The sequence below is a fragment of the Manis pentadactyla genome, chromosome 1 (genome assembly GCF_030020395.1).
Source record: "Manis pentadactyla isolate mManPen7 chromosome 1, mManPen7.hap1, whole genome shotgun sequence".
Lineage (NCBI taxonomy): Eukaryota > Metazoa > Chordata > Mammalia > Pholidota > Manidae > Manis > Manis pentadactyla.
In genome coordinates, this window is record NC_080019.1 from 5243505 (window position 1) to 5267541 (window position 24037).

The following is a 24037-nucleotide window of genomic DNA, read 5'->3' on the forward strand; positions in this document are numbered from 1 at the left end:
ACCCAACTTTATTGTTTCCACAGTGGCAGGTCAATCACTAAAATCCCATCCACTCAGAGCGAGTCTGCGTCTAGCAAGCCAGTCTCTGCCTCTGGGCCTCTCTGCACGGTTGTCCCGCACAGCCATCCTCTGGGCCTCTCTGCACAGTTGTCCCGCACAGCCGTCCTCCGGGCCTCTGTCCTCGGCGCTGCCACCACTCTAGCCTCTGCTCTGCTCTCCTGCAGCCTTGCAGCCGTGCCACCGTGTCGCCCAGAGCACTGGGCAGGGCTCTTTATTTGGAGTCGATAGCAATGCATTGCCCACACGTGTGCAGTGAGCTAGCCAGCCAGGGCCAGGGGAGAATCCTGGCCACAGGAACTTTCCTTTTATCCACATTGTCAACTCTTCAGACTGGTCTGCATCCTTTGTTTTCAAAACAAGACAGTTCACATTTGTGAAGGAGCAGAGAGGTAGGAGCTGTGGGCTTAGCCACACAGAAGCCCACATAAAACTTCAAGCCAAGGGCCACAGCAGTTCATGTCCTAAGCACGGCTTGGGGGAAGGTCACAGAGCTGGGTGAGGCTGTCCTGAGGGGCTTCCCGTGCTGCTGAATGTGACCCCCAGAAAGCAGCGCTGAGCATGGCCCAGGGGGGCAGCAGCCAGGAGGCCCAGCTGCCCAAGGCAGCCCTGGGCCTAAAAGCACATGCCCACCAGTGCCTGGATCTGGAAAGGCCTCAGACATCGTCGGTACACAGGAGAAACCGCAGCCCACGGTGCAGAAGGACTTGTCCTAAATCACACTACTGGTGAGACCAGAGACGGGGAGAGGCCCGGGGTCTTCATGCGCCAGGCCTTAGGGAAGGGAGCCGGCCGAATGCTGGGCCACGGTTAAAATTGTCTAAATCGTTTTCAACCTTGCCCATTTTGGAAAGTGGATATATGTCCGCTTGTGTAAGACTAGAAAGAACTTGGACCAAAATTAAATGCCATCCGAGGATGGTCCGACACAGGGAGCGGTGCCGTGTGGCATTTCAAGGGCACACAAAACTACAAAAGTCGTGGCTGCAACTGGGGTGGGCAATGACAGGGAAGGAGCCCAGAGAGACAGGTCTGTGGCTGGTTATGGGTGGTGTTCACACTGGCGCACCCATTCGTAAAAGTGCATCTGCCTGTGCACAGGTTTGTGTTCTCTATGTGTGTATGCTGAACTTCAAGTCAAAAATGTAAGTGGCACTAGGAAGCATGCCCACACCTCTCCATAAAAATGAATCTGAAACACAAACTGCTGAAGTCCAGAGAGAAAACGCAAACGGCAGGGGGCCCCCTCCAAGGCCGTGGCAAATGACAGAAGGGCCTGTAAAGCCAGGCAAAGGGTTCACAGCTGGAACACCTTTTAGGTGCTTCTCTTCTGCAAATGGAGGGCTCACAGGGGGGCTCACATCAGATCAGGGCTGAATCCTTCCCAATATCAGCGAGACAAAATTTGCAGACCTGCTGACTCCCCACCCCTGAAGTTACAACCCAACTGTCATTTTCTCCTGTATTTGCTAACAATGCACAGATCCTTGCCAGTCCCTGGCCCTCTTCAGGTGCCATCCCCACCCACCACTGTCCCCCACAACAGGCACTCCCCAGATAAGACTCGGGCTTTCCAACCTGCGGCGCCAGCCTGGGAAAGGCAGACAGAGCTCGGCTGAGGCCCTCTGCCTGCTCCTCCAGCCCTTCCCTTCCCTGGCACCAAAACAGATGACTTCATCCTGGGGACCCTGCCGCTATCAGCTGCCCTGCCTCCCTGGGACCAGAGCAGGAGGGAGACAGGAGGCAGAGGGCGGCCGGAGCTCTGGTTACTTTGGCACACACAGGATGGGGCTCTGTGGAGTGTCAGCCGCAGCCTTCAAACCAGAGGACCCGCGGCCTCCATCTCGGGGTTCCAGCTGCCTAGCCAGCAGGGCCTCGCATGTGACCACCTCTCCCAGCACACCTTCCACCCTCCACACTGCACTTGGGGACCAGTGACTGCAGCTGGCAGCCACCACTTAGCCAGGCACGAAGTCCCTTAAAGTTAAAGCTCCATGTCCTGCTTCCCCATGCCACCATTGATCTGTGCACATGTTAGGGTCTCAGTCCAGCCCAGTGGGTATTAATCCAGCTCGGAAATTAAAGGCTCAGTCACTGTCTAGTCTCAGTGTCTACTTTCCAGCTCCAGGGTCAGGTGACACTATGGAAGCTCGGGGGAGACCTGCTTGTTGAGGGACATGGCCATGTCCTGCCGGGTCATGTCACTGCCCCGGGAGCTCTGGGGCCAGCATCACTTCCCAGTCCCGTCAGGGCTACTGGTTCCTGTCCCAGCAGGGTGGGCTCATGCTGCCGCCACACGGAGGACGGACTCTGGAGCTGGGCTCCTGGCTTCCCACAGCTGTGTGATCTAAGCAACCTCTCCAGACCCCGGTCGATTCATCTGTAGAATGGGGACATAGCCATTACCCTCAGAGCACTGCTGTAAGGATCGAATAACTTGGTGCATTAGCTCGTCCTGCTCTCCTGTAGTGAACACTCAGTGAACGTGTTGTTCTTGTTGCCTGGGCCTGTCTAGTGCGGACAGTCCCTGGGATGCACAGGCCCTCCCCTCCCTCAGCCCCCTGCAGTTTGTGCACCTGTGGGGGCTCTAGGACCCTTCTTGCTGGATCACAGGACCCCCGTGGGCCTCTACACCCCCAGCCCCCACCTTCCTTCCAGGCCAGGACCCCAATTCCTGCTGCTCCCTTCCTGACTTCAGAAGTCACCTGATGGAGAAGCAGACAGGTGGGCATTTGTCAACCATCAGGGGAAACCTGCATAGAGCCCCCTCCCCGCCCTGGAGGGGAAGGTGACAGCAGGTAGGGAATGTGGCTCCCAGATGCTCCCCCACCAGGCCTCTCCTGCTGAGCGTGGCCTCTCAGCCCCAAGGTAAGCCCTGCCCCTCCTTCCTAGAGGGTCGCGGGGGGCGGGGACAGGGAGCAGATAGGGACTGCACAGTCTTGCCCCCTGTGCTCCCCAGAGGTCATATTCTTACCCAGCTCCCTATGAATACCTCCAACACCTTCCCGCATTTTTTGGAGGCATTTATCTTTCCATATCCTGGCTTAACATTCTGTTGCCCTTAGAACAGCTGCAGGCGTGGGAGCTTTTATATCTGCATCCTGTGCTCATGAACACCGGGAGAGCCAATGACTTGCCTAAGGTCACACCACTCAGCCTGAAGAGGATCTGGATCTCCTGGTTCTGATTCTGAAGATCCGGCCCCACATGCATGAGGCCGTAGAGAGAGAGAAGCGGCTTGCCCCTTCCTGTAGGGACAGGGTGGCCAGGGCACCTGGCTGCCTCCACAGGCTCTGTCCCCAAGGCCTGGAGCGCACTGGTCAGGTGGTGACCACACAGAGCCTCCTGCTACTGCCTGGGGAGGGTCTGCCAGGCACCGGGCACTGTGCGGGCACTGGGGAGGCCAGGCGCCTGAACTCCCCCAGACAGAGCAACCCTCCAGGACCCAGACTTCATGAGACATGAGATGCCGTTTTTAATTATAATACTGAGTATTGGCGAGGGTGCTGGCTGACAGGAAGTGCTGCGCTCTGCCCGATAGTGAAAACTGAAACAATCTTTTTGGAAGGCGCTTGGACTGCACGGTTCAAAACACTTCAAAACCATAACCCAGAAACATCGCAGCGATTCTCCCAGCCCACCTGCTCGTTCCGAGCCTCACGGGCAGCTCAGCCTCTTCCTGACCCAGCCTCAGAGCCTGGGCTCTGCACCTCGGCCTCACCCTGCTTCTGGCCCCGTGGTTCACCTTTGGGTTTCCCAGCCTGTGATGTTTGAGCCTACATCCTTCTACAGAACTCTGCTGTGGACCCTGCTCTCGGAGTCCTCCCATCCAGACAGGCCCCGGCAGGAGGCCCCCCACGACCAGCCCCTCACATCTGAGCACGGGCCCCAGCTGCTGCGGCTGGAACACCAACCCAGTAAATGAAAGAGTCTGAGGTTTGGGGTCTCAATCCGACCGGCAAGCAAAAGGCTCAGACTGTGTCTACAGAAAGAGCCAGCACCTTCATCGGCCGGTGCTGGAAAGGCGAGGCTGACATACGGACAACCAGCTCATAAACCTGCCTTCCAGACGGGGTAGCCCTCAAGTCCCCCTTAACATCCCCCCCCTTTAACCTGGCACACCTAGATGCTCATGTTGGGGGCCGAGTCGGGCATGACTGTGACTTGCTCTGTCTGCACTCCCTAAGGATGCCCACGGGGGCCAGGGCTCAGGGAGAGGGCTCTGGGGAGCACCAGGCTCCCTAGGCGCCCACTGTCCTGGAGACCCTGCTTGCCAGGCTTCCTGGACATGGTCCATGGCCGGGCCCAGGTTTCTCAAGTCCAGAGACCTGGATTCTTCCCTTCCTGGCTGTGCAGCCAGGGGAGAGCCCTTTAGCAGACACCCACTCCACCCGCTCCCTTGGGACCATCAGCAGGGCCACTTCACGCCCTGGGCGGCCCAGCAAGGCCTCCGGGTTTCCCAGCAGAGTCTGACAGGCTCCAGCCTCTGCTCTGAGCCCTGGGCATGGGGACACGGGCCATCTGCTCCCTGGGCCTAGGTCGGTACAGAGCTGCCTGCCTCCCGAGGGACCGGGAACCCCGGCCGTCACGGCTGGCATCCCTGTGCCCTTCTCCAGGCCTTTACTCAACAAACCAGAAAAGAGACTCAAAATGGAAATCCAGGGTGGCCTAGAATGGCAGGGCCAAGGCCATAAAGGTCAGATGCAGCAGCAGGGACCGCCAGGCAGGGTGGCACCGTCTGGGCCTGTGACACAACTGTAACCCAGAGGGATCCTGATACTCTGCCAGGACTTGAGGTGCTCGAGGGTGGAAATGTGACTTTCTGTTTTTTGCACGGTTTAGGACTAGCAGAGCACCTGGCACCTGCTGGACTATTGTAGCCGGGTGCCGCAGCGCAAAGCTGGGGAGGTGGGGAGGGGCAGAGACAGGCTGGGGGAGGGAGGTCTTAGCAGGGCATCTCATCAGACAGGAGGACAAGCTTCCAAACTTGCCTCACCCTGCGCCATCTGCCACCCGCCCCCAAGACCACAGTAACCGTGTGGCCCCCTGTGTTTAGTCCAATCACTCTGATTAGCTGTCTCCCTCCCAGTGATTCTGGCACCAGCATATCCAAGCAACCCCACAACCCTGCGTGTGACCCCTCCTCCTAGGTCACCGTCACTGTCCCTCTGATGGGCTCGGAGCACCCACCCCGTCCCTGCCCCCGTCCCGTCCCGGGCCCAGGCACAGCCATGCTGGCTGAGGCCTCCCGGGAGGCAGCGCACGGAGGGCTGGGGAGGGGCTGTCAGCTCTGGTTTTATTGTCCAGATCGGCGAGGCCACTTATCTGGGACACCCACATGGGGAAATGAGATAGTCAGGCAGCACTTTTCCCACCAATAGTCTTATCTTGACTGGAAAGAAGACTGTGTGTGAAAACATGTGTTTTTACAAACTCCCGTATACGTGTGTCTATTTGAGTGTTTTTTGCTCCATGACTTCTGACCATATGGATTATGTTTGTGTGATTTTATGACTTGAGCATGAAGTATGTGCCTACGAAGCATGTCTGTGTTTGACATGTCAGAAAAGCAGTCGAAGGGAGATGAGAGGGGCAAATACTAATGGGAAAAAACAGCATCGGGGACAACATTTAAAAGATGAAAATGACCTGCTTGGGTGAAAGGGTGAAGAAATGGGTATTTTCCTACATTAATTAGGAAAGTCGCATATTGATGTCGCCCTTTTGGAGAGCAACCTCCAAATGCAGAAATGTTGGAAAGTGGAATGTGTCCTCTCTCCCTGGTGCTCTGCTGTCCTTATCTGCCCAAGAGAAATATTTGCACAGGTACACAGAGATGCACAGGAGTGTCCACTGCAGAAGTATTGTAGCAGCAAAAGTTATAAACAAGCTAAATTGACAGGGGAATGTTTAAGATATATTGTGGTGTGGTATAGCCACATTCAGGATACTAAGTATCAGTCCAAAGAGCAAGAAAATCCTTATACCAAAATGGGACGATTCCCCCAAATAAGTAAGTTTTTTAAAAATTGCAGAATGGATTATGCTATATAAGGAACAAAGAAAGAGATAGGAAATGAAAGAGAGAGAGAAAGACCTAGAAGGTGTACACCCCAAAACAATAGCAATGGTTGCTAAAGAAGAGAACTGGAATTAAAGGGGAGAAAGAATATTTTACTTTATGTGCATTATCTGAATTGTCCTACAATAGAAACTAGTTTCTGTATGACTTGAACAATAATAAATAATTTAAAAGATGTTTAGGAAATCAGCAACACTAGAATCCATTCCCCATTTACCCTAAGATCCAAACAAAGACCAAGAAAGACAATGAGCACCTTGTTTTGCGTGGCAAGCCTGTGGTTCAGCCTGGTTCTCACCCTCCAGGTGAGGTGGAGAAGGGGGCAGAGGCAAGCCGGGCAAAGAGGCATCTAAGCAGCCACCACACGCTGGGCCGCCGGTGTGCACAGAGGAAGGGGGCTGTTTTCACCTGCGTTGTCCTGGGTAACAGCTACCACAGCAGAGGACCCAGGATGAGCAGCTGAAACTTTTCCCCATAGAGTTAGAGCCAGAAAAAGTTTCAGTTTGGGCCAATCTTTTTTTTTTTCCTTTATTTTATCAATTGGAAAACTGAGGCCTGCAGTTCTACAGTTATTTTCCCCCTCTGTCTGGGCAGTGGGGAAAAGAAGGAGAATTCAGTCTGTAGACAGCAATGAAGACACTCACACCCCCACCCAGGGAGAAATTCCGGCAAAGCTGTTGAACTTGAGCAGACGCACAGGAACTCTGGGCATAATCTAAAATCTCCCCCGTGGGGGGTGCGAGCCGGGAAGCCTTGGACCAGGAGGTGAAGCCTCTAGCCTCAAGCTCTACTGGCCCCCTCCCAGCTCTCTGTCCAAGGTGGAACCTCTACTCACAAGAGGGGTGCCAAGGCCAAGCAGAACTGGTAAAAAGAAGTCATCCCCACTCCTCCCTTCGGGTCCAGAGTGGGTCTCTCAAGTCGTAGTTTAGCTGAGTATAAAATTCTACATCTTCATTTTCCTTTCACGCATTTTTCCATGGTCCTCAGGCGGATGTAGCCATTGAGAAGCCTGCTGTCAGTCTAATTTCCATTCTTTGGTATATTAATCCACCTTCTCTCTCTGATTGCTTTAGAAATTTTTCTCCATATCTTTGATGTTTTACAATGTGTCTGGAAATAATTTTTAGTCCTGATTAGGACTGTGTTTAGTGAATCTAAGGACATTTGTATTCCATTAATTCTGGAAAATGCTCAAATATAATCCCCTCTTCAAATAATGCATTCTTTATATTTCCTTCTTTTGCCTCAGTTTGAATTTCTAGAAAGCAGGACCTGAGAGAATGTTTTAAGGGCAAGTAATGTATTCAGGAAGTGATTCCAGTGAGGGATGAAGAGTGAAGCAGGAAATTCAATAAAAGTTTGCGTCATTGAACTGGTCACCACTGTGCCTAACTGGAGCTCAGTCCTGAAGAGGATTCTTTGGAGAACTTTGTAGCATATGCCTTGGATTGTTTACTCCCATCCTCCATCGGCTGAGGGCTACTGCTGGAAGTTTTAACACCTTCAAACACCTGGACTGTGTTTATGTGTTAGCTGAGTTGGCTTTTGCAGAGCAGAGAAAGCCCAGAGGCAGAACAGAGAGACGCAGTGGCATATGACTGAGAAGGATGTTGGTATGGTGCATGGTGGTCTCCTCCACTACTGCCCCAAAACAGGTGGGGTGAGGGGATTCACACAAGGCACCGTCTTCACATTTATGGTGGAACTTCTCAGTCCATCTTTCATGGCTCTCTTTCCCATCTCTTTCTGGTTCTGGGCCTCATCGGTGGCAGTTTCCTCAGATTTATATTCTCATTTGCTAATTTTCTCTTTAGCCATATCTAAACTGCTATTCTTTTGCCTTGTAATATGTTTTGTGGTTTCTAGTTCTTCTTTCATCTCTAACACACTTATTTTCTTTCAGGCTTTCTCATTATCTCACTCTCTCAGGGTTCCCCATCTCTGCTGACTCTCTATCATGTAGACCATTTTACTACACGTTTTGTAATTTATTACTATGAACAGTTTGTCGGTGAGAATTCACCCAGCCCCTGTCCGGCTGCTCTACTGTGGAAACCACATACACTCTGGGAAGAGAATTGTTTCCCCAAGCAGCATTTTACTTATTTATTTATTATGGGAGCATTTATCCAAGCTCCCATAAATTTGGGACCAATTGCTCTTATTGTGGTGTACTTAATATAAAAGTTACCATTTTCACCGTTTTTAAGTATACAGTTCAGTGGCATTCAGCAGATTCACATTGCTGTGCAATGATCATCACACCATCCATCTCCAGAACTCTTTCCCCATTAAATAATAACCCCCCACTTTCTCCTCCCCAGCCTCTGGTAGTCCCAGCCTATGCCTTGACTCTGTGCCTGTGAACCTGACTACTCTAGCTACTTCGTGTAAGGTCCCTCTGAGTATTAAAGTGCAAGCCTCCAGCCCATAGAATCCCATTTCTAGTCAGAACCAGCCCCACCCAGACCCCGGGGCCCAGGGTGTGAGCTCTCACACTAACTACTCTAGCTTTCAATTCATCCCTAGAAACTCAGGATTTCCTTTTTTGATTTGAAGAAGTGGGTTTCAATGTTGGCGCATATTAGAATCAACTGGAAACAATTTGAAAATCCCAGGCCACAACCCAGACCAATCACATTCCAATCTCTGGTAATCAAAAGTGAGTTTACTAAATAAAAATAATTATAGAAATACTCATACAAGATGTACCTGGATATATTTTAAAAACCACAGAGATGAACCCAAATTGTCAAAATATGGTGAGCCCTGCCCTAGCTCTGCTGCCTTTGTAAGGCAGCTTCTCAGTTATAGTGGGAGATTGTGGCCTGTGATCATTTCTAGGCTACAACCTTCATCTGGAGATAACATTGTCCATTTTAACTACCTCCTTCAGCCTCCTGCATGAGATCTTCCTTGCAAAGCCCAGATACAGGGCCATTAACATTCTGATGTTTCACACCGTATCTTCTTAGGGGAGATGGACCATTTTTCAACAGCAAAGAAATGAGTCTGTCTAGTATCAAAGTAGCAAATGCATGTATCATCTTCATCCTGACACCCCTGTTGAATAGCGCCCTTCCTCTCCAGCCCACACATGAGTCTTTGATTGCTGTTTCAGCCACTAGCATCAACTCCAGCAAACCTATAAATAATAATCATAGAAGCCAGCCTGTATGAATGACTTTTGCCATTTAAACCACCTGGCTGTGATCAGGACCAAGAACCTGGACCTCAAATTTTACATTGTTATTTTTTATTGTTCTTCTATAAATGAAACTACATAATGAATATATAACATACTATATAGTATTATAAAATATAAATGTATAACTGCATAACTGTAGTGATTTTTACTATTATTATGAACTCTCTTAAGCAACGAGATGAGCATAAAAATGGAGTCAAATCACCTCCAAGATTTAACAAATATTAATGCTTTGTCATTTGGCTTCAGATCTCTTTAAAGGGAAAAAAATCATTATGGGTAGAACGAAAACCCTTAGCATTCTCTCCACCATCCCCTCCCCAGAGGTAATTGCTATCTTGAAGTCATGTTAATCATTTGCAGGCATTTTTTATACTTGTGCTATATGTGCATATATTCATCAATAATATAGAATTGCATGCATTTAACACGTTTGCATAATTTGTACTGGAACGAAAGGCAGAAACGACAGGCTGCCTCGGGCACATGCAATGTCTGCACATTCCAGTAGATGCCACAAGAGTTCCGTCATGCAGGGCTGGGTAGGGCTTTTTCCAGTTCTCAGTGACAGGTTTGAGATTTCCTTCTGAGGAAATTTTTACTCACATTTACAGTTTGAGCCTGTCTCCCTGCCAGACATAGGAGCTCTGTTTATCAAATCTTAAAAGCAGCTCTGTGTGCAATAATAGCTCCTATTCTTTCTTTCAATCCTTTCCCTAAGGGGAAGGCTCATGAAACCTGGACGCTGAGCAGGGGGCAGATCTGCAATGCAGTCCCTAGTCGTGTGCCTCAACTAACCGGCTGTGCCAAGCTCGGCAAGTGGGTTTCCTCCCCGGGCCTCAGAGCCCCCCACCTCCATCCCCTGTAGGTAAAATAAAGGAGATGGACTAGTTCAGGGGCAGCTAATTGTTGCATTTCACCCACTCACCCCCGGAGCTTGGTCCTTTGGCAGTGGCCCCCTGGGGGCTGCTCTGGGCAGAGACAGAAAGGGTTCATCATCGCAGGTGACAGGTGTCGGGCAGTGTATATGCCCAGGGTTTTCCATCCCCAGGGAGACAATCTCTGAAGACCCTCTCAGCTCCAAACCCGCCTCCCATCCCGGGCTGTGGGGCAACCCCAGAGGTTTGCAGGCCTGGCGCCACAACCAGCATCCCACTTGGTTACACGCTGAACTCATTTATTCATTTTCTTTTTAAAGTGGGTGTGGCTTATTTGGAGTCCCAGGAGGCTTAGTGAGCTTGAACCTCCTCCCGCCGATGCAGGGGCAGAGTGCAGAAGCTGAGAAACTGTTCGGACTGTGATCTGGCCTTGCCTCTTCCTGAAACCACCACCCGGATTAACCCTGCCCAGCCCCAGGTCCACGGCAGGGCCCTGGTGACATCTCCTACTGTCCACTTTCTAAAATCTGCCGACAGATACAGCAAATTTGATGAAACAAGAAAAAGTTCAGAGAAGGAAGTGCTGCCAGTCTGAGATTTGTCCAGGAGGCCCTGGTGGCCAACGTCATCCTGATCCTTTGTCCTGGCAGCCGTTGGGCCTGGAGGCGGGGGCACGGGCCAGTGGAATGGCCATTAGCCTCAGGAGGTCTGGGTCCCCAGCAGGCTCCCGGTCCACTCCCCTCCCACTGGCCCCTCCCTGACCTGCCCTCTCTCTGGCCTCAGGGCCCTGGGGGAGGCCTGAAGAGGCCGTGGGAGCTTGGCTACCATTATCCGGCCCTTATCAGAGCCCACTTAGTTCAATGGCTAGGAGCCGACCTGAGGGTCACGCCTGTCCCCGGGGAGCCAGAGCTATCTCGGTGACCTGCAGAAACCTTGGCATGAGCTCATGTTTTCTGACGACACCGAGGACCCCTGCCATATCACTGCCTGCAGCCCCCACCCCCAGCGTCTGGCATGAGCCTGGTGAAGGCTCCACCATTACTCACTGAAATAGCAACGCTGATAACTGCAGCAGACAGAAATACATTGATGAATTTCCATTCAGAAAAGCGCCTTCTCCCACCCTGCCCTCTGTCTTGATGTGGCCCCACCCGGACACTCAGGCACTCAGGCAGGGCTTTTCTCAGACACGGCTAGAAAACGGTCGCTACCCCCTGCCCACCACCACCACTTGGAACGTACAGTGTGGCCATAAACTCCTAGGGAAGGATGTATCTGAAAATCCATGATAAAACGTACTTTCTCTTCATTGAAGAAAATGCTATAAGGACACAAACCTGGTTTGACTCATATATACATGCTCCAAAATGTGACACCAGCTGACAAACGGGATGCTTGTCAATATACACAGACTGTACTGGATTAAGTAGGGCTGACAGAGCACAGGACTACGAGTCGGACCACCAGGTTGCTGCCTCGACTCCCTGGGGGACCTTAGGCAGGTTAGGTCCCTCTCTGCTCCACATACAGTTACTTTAGACAGTCTTAAAATCTATGTCTGTTAATAGGAGCATGTAGTGCATTTACATTTAATATAATCGCTGACACGCTTAAGTTTAGATCTACCACTTCCTTTGTGATTTTCTTTTGTCTTGGATGTTCTGTGTTTGTTTTTCTCTCTCTTCTTTCCATCACTTGATGATTAATTTTACCATTCTTTTTTTTTCCCTCTACTATCTTGGAAGTTGTAAGCCCTCTTTTTATCATGATTACCCTAGAAATCACAACATGCATAAGAATTAACTTATAATCAAAGTCTGAAGTTGAATTATGTGTTTATCCCACTCCCAGGCAATATAACAAACCATAATACTTGAATTCTACTTACCCCTACAGCTTATATGCTCCTGTTATATGTTTCCATTTTTCCAGTTCTTCTTTCAAAGCCCAAAAATTATTGTTGTTATTGCTTTATACAGTGTGTGTTCATTTAATTTTACTGGTATGTTCACTCCCTTTGATTCCTATTTATTCTTGCATCTCAGTCTTCCCATCTATGATTGTTTTACTGTCTGATTGAAAAAAATCCTATAGAATTTCCTTATAGGGGTCTAATATTGGAAAATTCCATCTGGTTTATTTATCTGAAAATGTCTTTTTTTTTTTTTTTGCTCTTATTCAAAATATAAATTCACTGTAGAATTTGAGATTGGCTGTTACTTTCAGCACATACAAGGGGAGACCCAAGAGGGGGGGCCTGGGGGTGGGGCTGCCTCCACGTCTCTGAGACGGGGGCCACAGCTCTCTCCCAGGGAGCACATCCACCCCCAGGGACTGAAGATGGAAAGTGCTCGAGCAGCGACAGCAAGGCTGAGTAGCCACCGGCTAAGAATCCGACATCCAGCCTCCATGTCATGTCAGAACATCAGGACCTGTCCCAAAAATAAGGCTCTTTTTTCCCCCCCTTTCCCTCCTATTGTGTAAATACCCACACACATTCCCTCCCCTCTGCTGGACCAGGTCAAGCCCCTGACCTCTGAGTCTTTCCTTCCTCAAGCCCTGCCCCCCGGCCCCCTCAGCAGACACACACATTCCCGCTGAGCCCCTCTCAGCTCTGTCTGCAGACACATCCGACACGGGTGTCCCTGAGGACAGGCAGACATCTGGGGAGACGGCAGGGACCCAGGGTGCCGGGCAGAAGAGGAAAACAGGAAGGTGCTGGTGATAAGAACAGAGTCTTGAGGGAACTGGAAGAAAACTTTTAAAAACAGCAGGTTTGGGGAAATCCTGGCAGAAGAGCAGCAGTCCCCAGACCCCAGGATGAGAGCCGAGCTGGCCCAGAAACACCCTTTGTCACAGTGCAGGGACGGAGACACGCCTGGGAGCTGCTGGGAGCGGCTGCTCGAGGAGGCTGGCCGTGCAGTCATGCAATATGGCATTTACGGAGGCCTGTTTCTTTTCTCTTTTGCACAAACACAAATCTGGAAGGTTGCCATGTGCTGAGGTGCCCGGGGAGCAGCCCGGCTTCCTTTTCCTGAACGTGCCAGGCTCCCTCCTGCCTCATGGCCTTTGCACTTGCCTTTCCTCTGCCTGGAATGCTCTTCCAGACGCTCCCATCAATCCTCTCCTTATCTTCCATGGATCTTTTAGTAAAACGTTGCTTCCACGGGCATCCTATTTAAAATTGCAGTAACACCCTCCCCATCCTTAGTCCCAGGCCTGCCCCCTAACATTTGTAGAGCTGGAGCAAGAGTAAAAATGACAGTTTCTAAAATACAGGCCACCCCCTTCCTCCTCCCAACCCCATTTCCACCCCGCACTTTAGGGAGCTTCACAAATGCTTGTAAACACCCCAGCTACACCTCCAGCAAGCAGCCACCCCTGATCACAGCTCAGGCTCAGGGTACACACACCTGGGTTCCATTCCACTCTCTAAGGTCAGACCCAGGAGAAGTCCAGACAGTCCCTGGATATGAACTCAGCTCCATTTAGGCAGGAACTTTTGAGGTCCTGGATAACCAGAGTGTGGTCTAGAAAGGGGGTTCAGGCTCCCAGGGGTGCATCCCTGTGGCCTGGCACACTCCTCACCCTGAGTGTGGGGCTTAAATGTGGGGTTTTGAGCAGGGGTCCCTCTTGCCCAGAGCTAAAGATTGGACCCTTGCTTGCTTTATTTTTCCCCATCTGATATACTATATATTATACCTATTTATGTGGCTTATTGTCTGATTCCCTCCAGTAAACTGTAAGCCCCGTAGAAGGCAGGGATCTGTTTTGATCACTATTATATGCTCTGTACTTATAACAGTATCTGTCACATAGTAGTTGCTCAATAAATATTTGTTGAATAAATAATGGATGTGGGGGCTTCAAGATGCCAGGATAGAAGCCAGGCCGGGGGACCCCTTGTCTTCATAAAACTTTTTCCTACAGAGGGCTTCTGACACCACAGGTGATCTGGTGCATGCTGCCTAACTTCCTTTCAAATCTACAAACCCTAGGGAAGAAACTATAAGGTTTTCTCCTTTAGAAGATAGCTGAAAAGAGGCAGCAGTGTATTTTAATTATGAGCAAGATATTTACTTCAATATCCGTATACTCAGTGAGTGTGTATTGTAACAAAGACTCTCTCCTTGGCTGAACTTCACTCGGCCTCCTCTGAGCCCTCCTCTCGGCCTCGGCCTCGGTGTGGCCCCCATCCTCTCTTTGGACCTCCTCGCCCAGTTTGAGCAAGAATCCTCCTAATTGGTTTAGCAAGAATCCCCCAGCCCTGGTGTCTCCTCCTAGTGACTTTCCATCCACTGACACCCCCGCCCGCTCCTTGGCTACAAATCCTCACTGGTCCTTGTTGTGTTCAGGGTTTAACCCAATCCCTGCCGCAACACTCATGCCCCTCACTGCAACAGTCGTGAATAAAGTCTTCCTTACCATTTTAACAAGCATCAGAATAATTTCTCTTTAACAATTAGGAATACAAAAATCTATTAGATAGGGCCCACAGCCTCAGTGTGCTCTAGTCAAGTGGGGAAGTCAGATGCATAAACCAATAGCCAAATACAAGATAATGAGTACTGATACAGAAGTACAGTCACCAAGAACACCGTGGACACCCATATGAGAGGGCAGTTAACAGAGCCTGTGTGAGTCGGAGTCCTGTAGGGAGGAGTGACATGGGCTGGGCTTTGAAGGCTGAAGAGGAGTTCCTGCTTTCTGGAAGCTCAAGAACTAGCTGCAGTAGCAGAACTTTTGCACATTAAATGGTGGTTAATATATATGATCTTGTTTGTAAAATACAAATATATGCACAGAGAAATAATTTTCTAAGTCTAGTGGGATATATTGATTAAAGTTAATAAAAAATCAATAGTAATGATATCAGAGTAGGATATACAAAAAATCTTCTGACTTTTTGTATAAAATAGCACATACATTGCCCTTCCAGTCAGAGAACATTAAGATAATTAACAGGCCACATGCACACACCGAACGTGAGTTTTCCTCCTGGAGATGGGGCAGCAGGCTTAGGGTCAGCAGTGCCTGTACCAGGACAGGCCGCCTGCAGGCAGTGTCAGCAGGAGACCCCTTCCCGGACAAGGGGGTGCCACCAGCCATGGCGAGGAGATGGGGGACCGGCGGCTGGCCTGGGGAACCCAAGCCCCCTGCCAGGGCAGGGCGCACGTGGAGTTAGGGGAGAAGAGCAGGCCGAGGCCACACTGGGGGCTGGAACTACGGGTGGAGGCTTTGTCCTCTGACCTACTGGGGCTGGGGGTCCAGGCAGGGCTTGGGGTGCAAGCCAATGCAGGAGGCTCTGCGTGCGCCGGAGGACTCTCCACCCCGTCACACACGGACAAGACGCCCCTGCGGACCTCCGGTCTCCTGGCCGCCAGCCTCGGGTGGTTCAGCCGCCAGACACGGAGGCGTTTCATGAAACAGCGAAAGGAGGCGGCGGCGGCGGGACCTCCTGGGCGGAGGGAGGGGGCACAGGCGCCGCCGGGAGCGCCCCGCGAGCCTCAGGACGGGCCGCGCCCCGGCACCCGCGACGCGCGGAGGGGGGCTTGCGGGACGGCGGGGACGCCGCGGGGTGGGGGGTTCCAGCCGCCGTGGGCCGCCTTCCCCCCTCCCTGGAGGCGCCCCTCTGCCCGCACGGCGCCCTCCGGGACCCCCGGGCGGCCTCGCTAGCGCGGTGGCGGCCGCTGGGTGGCGCTGTGGGCACGGGCGGCGTCGCGGTCGGGGCCGAGGACCGGGCTCCGCGGAGACTCCGGGGCGCCCCTGCTGGCCGGGCGGAAGCGGGCGCACACCCGGGACGCCGGCTCGTGGCGGGTCCCCGAGGGGCCCAGGGGAGGGTCCGCGGCCTCTCCCGAGGCGACAGGGCAGCGGTGGTGGCTGTGCAGAGTCTTGTGGTCCCGGAAGCCGGTTCCTCGACGTTGTAAGATCCAAATTTCTCTGGCTCCGAAGCCCAGTAGTTCCTGTTTGCTGTGTGGACAGTGCACATTCGTGCAATAAGTAAAAGCGGGAGAAGGGACGGCCGACAGGGAGGAGGGAGGGGGGAGACAGGCCCCGACTATGATTTCAAGGCCGGCAGACGACAGGGAGGTCACAGCCAGGTGAGGCTGGAGACGGCCCTGCCGGGTGCACCGCCCAGGGCTCCCCGGGCTGGGCAAGGGCCCCCGGCCCCTCACTCCCAGCCTGTCAGAACCTCAGCTGGAGTCGCTGGAAAAGGGCCACACAGACCAGTGCCCTGCCCATCTCCAAGGGAAGAAGCATAGCGGGCAGGGACAGACGTCTAGAAATTGCTACATGCTCCCTAAGTGTGAAGAATGATTGATAGCCTCACCCTAATGATCACTACTGGCAAAGTCCCTGCCCAGTGATCTACAACACCTCCCAGGGGTGGCAGAGCAAAATCCCCCAAAGCCACACTCCCGGCTGCGTCGACCTGACGCGGGTGGGATTCATCTGTAGTGTCGACACTCGGCAGCCAAATTCCCACAGTTTGAAGGATTTTCAACCTGAGCCCATATGAGGACTGGGACCAAAAAGTGGGAAGAGGTGCCCAGACTGTGACCTCCCTGTCACGTGGGCCGCGTTTCAGAGGTTACGACACCAGAAGACGCCTGCCAGCCTCGTCCGTCCGTCTCTTCTGCCTGCCCTCCTCCTCTGCTGTGTGACCCTCCTTGCTGCATGTGTCCAAGGCCTTACAGTCCCCCTTCACCACTGACAGATTTCTGGCCATGACAGGGTGACAAGCAGCAGAAGTCAGGAAGGAAAAAAGGCAGGGCCAGTACCCCTGGGGGAGTAACTGCATGTTTATAACACCCTCTGTACTTCGTGTTCCACACACTCAGGAGACAGAGCCCAGTTTCAAACATGGGCAACAGGCATGAATAAACATTTCACAAAGAGAAGATATGTGAATGGTTAATAAGCACATGAAAAGATGCTCAGCATCATTAGTCATCAGGGTAACGCAATTAAAGCTGCGATGAGGTGCCCTGCGCACCCACTGGGTGATTACTCCGAGAGACAGCGCTCACCACGTGCTGGTGAGAAGGGGAACGACTGGACGCCCATGCGCTGTGGGAACGTCAGTGGTACTGCTTCAAAACCAGCTTGACGGTTTCTTATAAAGTTCAGGGCACACCTACAGATGCCTAGCCGTTCTGCTTGTAGGTACTTACCCAAGACAAATGAAAATATACACAGACACAAAGACTTACACTGGAATGTTCACAGCAGCTTTTTAAAATAATAGCCAAGAAATGGAAACAACCCAAACTCCATCGACAAGTGAGGGGATGGACACATTATGATGACCGATAGGATGCTGAGGGAATGACAGGCTGTGGCTTCTGGGGCAAAGACATAGAAGACATGGTGGCTTCTGTCTTGCTCTCTGATGGGTCTCTTGGAAGCCAGCTGCTATGTCGCGAGGACAGATGGGGAGACGAGCAGCCCAGATGGGGAGACACTGCGGCCCCCTGCATACAGCAAGCGCCAGCTGGCCAGCCACACGAATCAGCCACCTTGAAGCAGATCCCCCAGGCCCCCTCAAGCCTTCAGATGACAGCCCCTCCTCCAGGAGGGCCCCTGAGCCAGAGCAGCCCAGCTCCGGCTGCTCCTCAGCTCCTGCGCCACGGGAACTGGGAGGTCATCAGTGATGGCTGGTGCTTTAATCTACTGAGTCTTGGGGTCATCGACGGCTCAGCAAAAATGGACTAATACAGGAGGTGCTGGGCAGAAGCCCTAGAGCTGAGACAGAGAGCTGGGGGCCAGTCGCTTCTCCTCGCTTAGCACTGTCACTTTACTCTTTGAGCCCCGTTGTCCGCGCCAACTCAGGCTGCTGTCACAAGTACGCCATCGACTGGGCGGCTCAAGCAACAGACATTTATTCTGACAGTTCTGGAGACTGGAAATCCAAGGTCAAGGGGCCCGCAGATCCAGTGTCTGGTGAGGGCCCATTTCCTGGCCTTCTGGCAGCTTCTCTCCTGCTGCGTCCTCACGTGCAGAGCAAGCACTCTGGTCTCTTCCCCTTCTAGTAAGGACATTCACCGCATCATGCGGACCCCGTGTCATAACCTCATATAAGCCTAACCACCTCCCAAAGGCCCCACCTCCTAATACCATCGTGTTGGGGGCAGGGTTTCACCGTATGAATGAGGTGCTGGGGGACAAACATGCAGTCCTTAGCAATTGTATTTTTTTTAAAAACCTCTCATGAAAATAGCATTTGCCTCCGGAGTTTGCTGAGAGGCCCAGGTGTGTATAAAGTACCTAGCACAGTGCTAGGCCCAGGGGGGAGACATAGCCACCGCTGGGTGTTATCTCTGTCAGTCACCCTTTTCTGCATTCTCCCTCCTAAGGACCGCATGTCTCCTCTGTCAAACGGACTAGGACCACCTCCCTCCGGGGTTGTTGTGGGAGTGGAGCGGGAGCGTGTGTGTGGAGAGGCCTTGTAAGCTCCAAAGAACCACAGGAGGGCTGTGATCAGCCCTGCCGGGCCTGTCTCCGGAGGCTGGGCGGAGCAGGGCTTCCTCTATCGGGTCAGCTCCGACGCCCGCCCACAGCCCTCAGCATCACGTGGAAGGAAAGCTGCAGAAAGGCTCTTCCCCACTGCTGACATCAGGCCTGCACGCTATCCTGCTGAAGAGTTGGGGTTTTATAAAGCTCAGACTCCAGAGTAGAGGAAGGCATGTGATTCCACGGTCAGGAGACACTGAGGTCAGCGCATGGGCCAGAGGTCCACAGAGGAAGCAGAAATGCAAACGTCAAAGAACTTGGCAACGACTTCTGAAGAAATCAGCAGAGTTATGCTGCGCTGTGGGGTCTGTGCCCGCGCTGAGCTGTCCCTGGACACCCGGCAGCGGCTATGCCCTCCCCAGCCTTGACCCTTCCCGTAGGTCCTCTGACCTGGGACCTGACCTGGGACCTGACCTGGGGCGCCTCAGATGAATCATGCTTGACAACACGTGAGGAAGTATGCAAACTGGGGAGGAGAAAGACAAAAGAAAACCCCCACCATGACTCGGTCAAATTATGCCTCCAAGTCCCTGATTATGAAGTTTCCTTCTCTGATGATTTTATCTCAAAATCTGGATTTCTTTTTTTTCTCTTCTATTCCTTTATCCTAAAATACCCAGACAAAGCCATGCGTGAACACATTTTAAGAGCAGGCTATGCATGAAGGAAACCCAATGACGTACAACCACGTAAACTAACATGTATGCATGTTAGGTATATGACATTGGATGACAAAAGCATGTCACAAAACCAGGGCATACAAGCATTCAAATAAACCCCAGAATAAGTAGAATCAAACAATTATCACGTACAGTTTCATAATTCACAATAACACTATTTTTTTAAAGGCAAAATAATAACATGTACTCAATTTTGAAAACGTTACCTCTGGGGAAAAGGGGGTTAAATAAGGAAAGCGTACACATACAGGTGATGCGATTTTATGGCTGACATTGCTATTCGTAAGTGGGATAGCAGGTCACACTCTTCAATATCATGCCCATAAGCCACATGGTTCTCACATTCTCTCTTAAAATCTGGATTCTTCTATTTAATTTTCCTATAATAGTTTCCCTAAGTGAATTTGAACACATTAAAGAATTTTGAAAAATTGAAAGAGAAAACCCTCTCCACTCCTACCGTCCTATTTGTATTTCAGCTCCCAGCCTTCTAAAAGAAGCTGAAGGTGTCCTTGAAGGCCAGTTATAATCATACTGTCCATACTTCTGCTTTCTGCTCTTTACATTGAATCACAAACTGTTTTCCAAATTATCTAAAAAATCTTCAAAATTATCCTTTTGCATGGCCAAAGGAGTAGCTATCATTCTTAATGAAAATTTCAAGAATCCCAGTGACTTCCGTGTAGTATACATGAGCTTAATAGAAATAAATATGCTCTTGAATCAGACTTCTAGGGATACCATAAGAAATTACCACAAATGGGATGGCTTAAAACAATAGAAATGTATTCTCTCACAGTTTTGGAAGTCAGAAGTCCAAAATGAAGGTGTCAGGAAGACCACACTCCCTTCAAAGGATCCGGGGAAAAACTCCTTCCTTGCCCCTCTCCTAGCTTCTGGGGACTCTTGGGGATCTATGGCTTCCCTGATCACTCTGTCTTGATTCCTCCTCCTTCTCTGTGTGTCTCTGTGTGTCCTCTCCTCTTATAAGGACACCAGCCGTTGGATTTAGGGGCCACCCTAATCCAGTACAATTTCAACCCAGTTACATCTGCGAGGAGCCTACTTCGGAGGTTCCGGATGAAGGTGATTTGGGGAGACACTGTTTGCACTGCCCCAGCTGCCTTCTGCAACCACCTGAAACACCAAAACCCAACTTCCAACAAGGTAGCAATGGACTGCCACGAGCCAACCAACCCCACTGCGCTGGCTGTGGGCTCCTCATCTGAACTGCAGGACGTCTGCACTGAGAGCGACCTTGAAAATCTGTCCAGGCTTCTCGTTTCCTCAATAAGGAATTGGACGAGGCCAGTGGTAAGGTGATTTATTCCAGAAAAACTCAAATTTCCAGTTATATTTCAGGAGTCCTCCCCAGGCCAGTGCCACCTGGTCCTGAGATAAACATCTGACTACATACCTAGGACCTTTTACAAGATTGTACTGCTTATCTACTGCTGAATAACAAATGAGCTTACACTTGGTACCTTAAAACAACACACATCCATGGTCTCACGGTTTCTGCAGGGCAGGAATCCAGACAGCTTTGCTGTCTCCTGCTTTAAGGTCTCTTGCAAAGCTGCATTCCAACTGCCGTCTTATCTGAGGCTCAGGTGGGCAAGGGTCTGCCTCCAGGCTCTCTTACGTGGTTATCAGGAGACTCGGTGCCTTTCGGGCTGTTGGGCTGAGCGTCTCAGTTCCTAGCTGGCTTTCAGTTGGAAGCCAACCTCAATTTCTTGCCCTGGGGCACAGATTGGGTGACTTGAACAACAGAAATTAATTTTCTCACAGTTCTGAAGGCTGGAAGTCCAAGGTCAGGGAGCCAGTGTGGTCGGGCTCTGGTGGGAGCCTCTTCCTGGCTGGCAGGTGGCACCTTCTCATCTCACTGTGTCCCCACATGATCTTTCCTGCATGTGCTTCTCTGGCACAGACATTTCCTCTTCTTATAAGGACACCAGTCAGACTGGATTAGAGTCCGCGTTAGTGGCCTCATTCAACTTAGTCACCACTTTTATGACCTTTTCTCCAAGTGCAGTCACACTCTGAGACACAAGGGGTTGGGTCTTCCACATAGGAGACTGGGGGGTGAGGTGGATGGACACAGCTTAGCCCATAACCCAGACTTGACCTCATGGTGGCAGCCCTCGCTGTCCTTGGCGTTCAGCAGCCATCCGCAGCCCTTGGACTGAGGCGCATCCTGCCAACGGCCTCAGCTCGGGAGATCCGTCCTGGGGGATGGCCCAGCAGCCCGGGAGGAATGCCGTAGCCCTGTGTCCTGCCACCACCCCACACCTTTACTTGGGGGGCCAAACCCAGTAACGCAGGTTTCTGGAAAGCTGTTTCCCGAATCCACAGATTCCACTCACTCCTCAGGGCCCTCTGGCCCCACGTCCTGGTCCTTCCTGACCTGCTCCTCAATCCCATTTTCTAAACACGGCCCCGTAACTCAGCTCCACCTGACCTCACCGTGACCGCCCACCCAGCAGGCCACAGGACAGACCCCATCGGGCGCAGACCCGAGCACAGAGGGCTCCCTGGAGTGCGGGCTTCATGCATCCCCCTCCTGGCTGTCCTCCTTCCCAGCTGCTTCTCCTCCTTTTCCCCCGGGACGCCTGCTTACACCCCTGACCTCTCAGGCTTGGGGAGTCCTCACGCCCACTCCCGGACCCATTTTTCTGGCTGCTCGCCTCCTCTGCTGAGCTGGAGCAGCCCGACAGCGTGAGATGGCACCCGAATGCTGATGACTTGCAGATCTCTATCTCCTGCTTGGCTGCTGTGACCTCCAGACACAGCTGTCTACGCAGGTCGGCTCCAGCGTTTCATAAGGCGTCTCACCCTGGACATGCCCCAAACTGAGATCCGGGTGTACTCCAAGGAGCTGCCTCCTCTGACGTCTGCCCCCAGCTTTGTGGCGACTCTGTCCTCCCAGTTGCTTAGGCCAAAGCTCTAGGAGTCTTCCCTGAGCGCTGTTTCCCTCTCGCAGTGCCCACCAAGTCCACCAGGAAGGCGCAGCGGCTCTGCCTGTCTCGCTCACCACCTGCCCTGTGGCCCCTGGGCCTGAGCACCGACCCGTGCAGGCAGCCCCACCTCCCGCCTCCACCCCACTCCCCTTAGCAGCCCTCTCCACCCAGCAGCCGGGACACGCCTGCCAGGCCTCCGTCCCATCACAGCCCTTCTCTGTTCAAAAACTGCCCACAGGTCCCACAACAGCGAAATGTAAGCCAAGGCACAGGAAGGAGGATGGGGCTGCGGGGCTGGGGGGCCTGGGGACAGCGTTCCTTGGGTGCTGGGTGTCAGTGTGGGAAGATGAAGGGCTCTGGAGATGGGTGTGCTGAGGTTTGCCCCACGGTGTGAATGCACTTAATGTGACTCAACTTTTTCTTTAAAATGGATAAAAAGGTAAATTTTATGTGTATTTTACCACAATAAAAATAAAGATAGAGGTGATAGATGGTCAGTAGACAGATACATATATACGTACATACATACATATAGATACATAGATATAGCGATAGATAAATAATAGATTGGTGATAGATAGATACAGATAGGTAGACAGATGATAGATGGTGATGATGAGGATAGATGATAGATAGATAGATAGATAGATAGATAGATAGATAGATAGATAGATAGATAGATGATAGATTTCTTAGAAAGCAAGCAAGCCCAGGCGCTCCGCATTGCCCCGCTTTCCCCTGCCTGCCTATCTCCCACGAGGCCCCACCGCACACATTCTCCCCCAGCCGTATAGGCGCCTTACTGTTCTTCGGACACACTGGGCATTCAGGGCTTTTGCACTGTTTAATCTCTCCTTTGAAAACACTGTTCCCCAAATATCTGGATGGCTCAGCTGCTCACTTCCTCCCACTCTGGCGGGATAGAGGACCTCCTTGCGCCATCCTAGCTGAAACTGCAAACCACGCCATGCTCTCCATTGCTGTTTCCATTCACCTTTTCCTGCTTTATTTTTCTCCAGAGCTTATCATCATCTGACACAATATTATTAAAATTTGGCTGTTTTTATTGTCTGTTATCTACCACTGCAATGCAAGCTCCGTGGAGTTGAGATTTTTATCTGCCTTTATGTCCTGCTGCCTCCCCAGCCCCTAGAAGAGTGCCTGGCACAGAGCAGATGCTCAATAAAATGTTTGACTTAGTACTCACTGTGGCACTGACAATCTTTTTTTAAAAACTAGAAATATTATAATTCATGATAATATGCTGATCATTCTATACAAATCTTCTGCAAACCATACCAAAAAAAGTGAGCTCATAAGAGCAAAATAGAAACAAAGGGAAAGATGGACGATCAAAGTGGAGGTGGCTACATACATTTGACTGCAGACACTTAAGTTATGTATTCACATGGATAAGAATGGAAAGAAATGAGCAAAATGAGAATTGTTGTGAGGATAACAGCACTTTATTTCCTCCAAAAAAATTAGCATCATTATTAATTAGAGTACTCAGAATCTACTAGGTGCCAGGTAATAGTCTAAGCTAATCGTAAGTATAGTCTCATTTGATCTTCGCAAAAACGAGCCCTACACTCTGATGGCAAGAAGTTAAGGAACTTGGTCAGGATCACACAGACAGCTGTGCAAGCCAAGCCAAACTT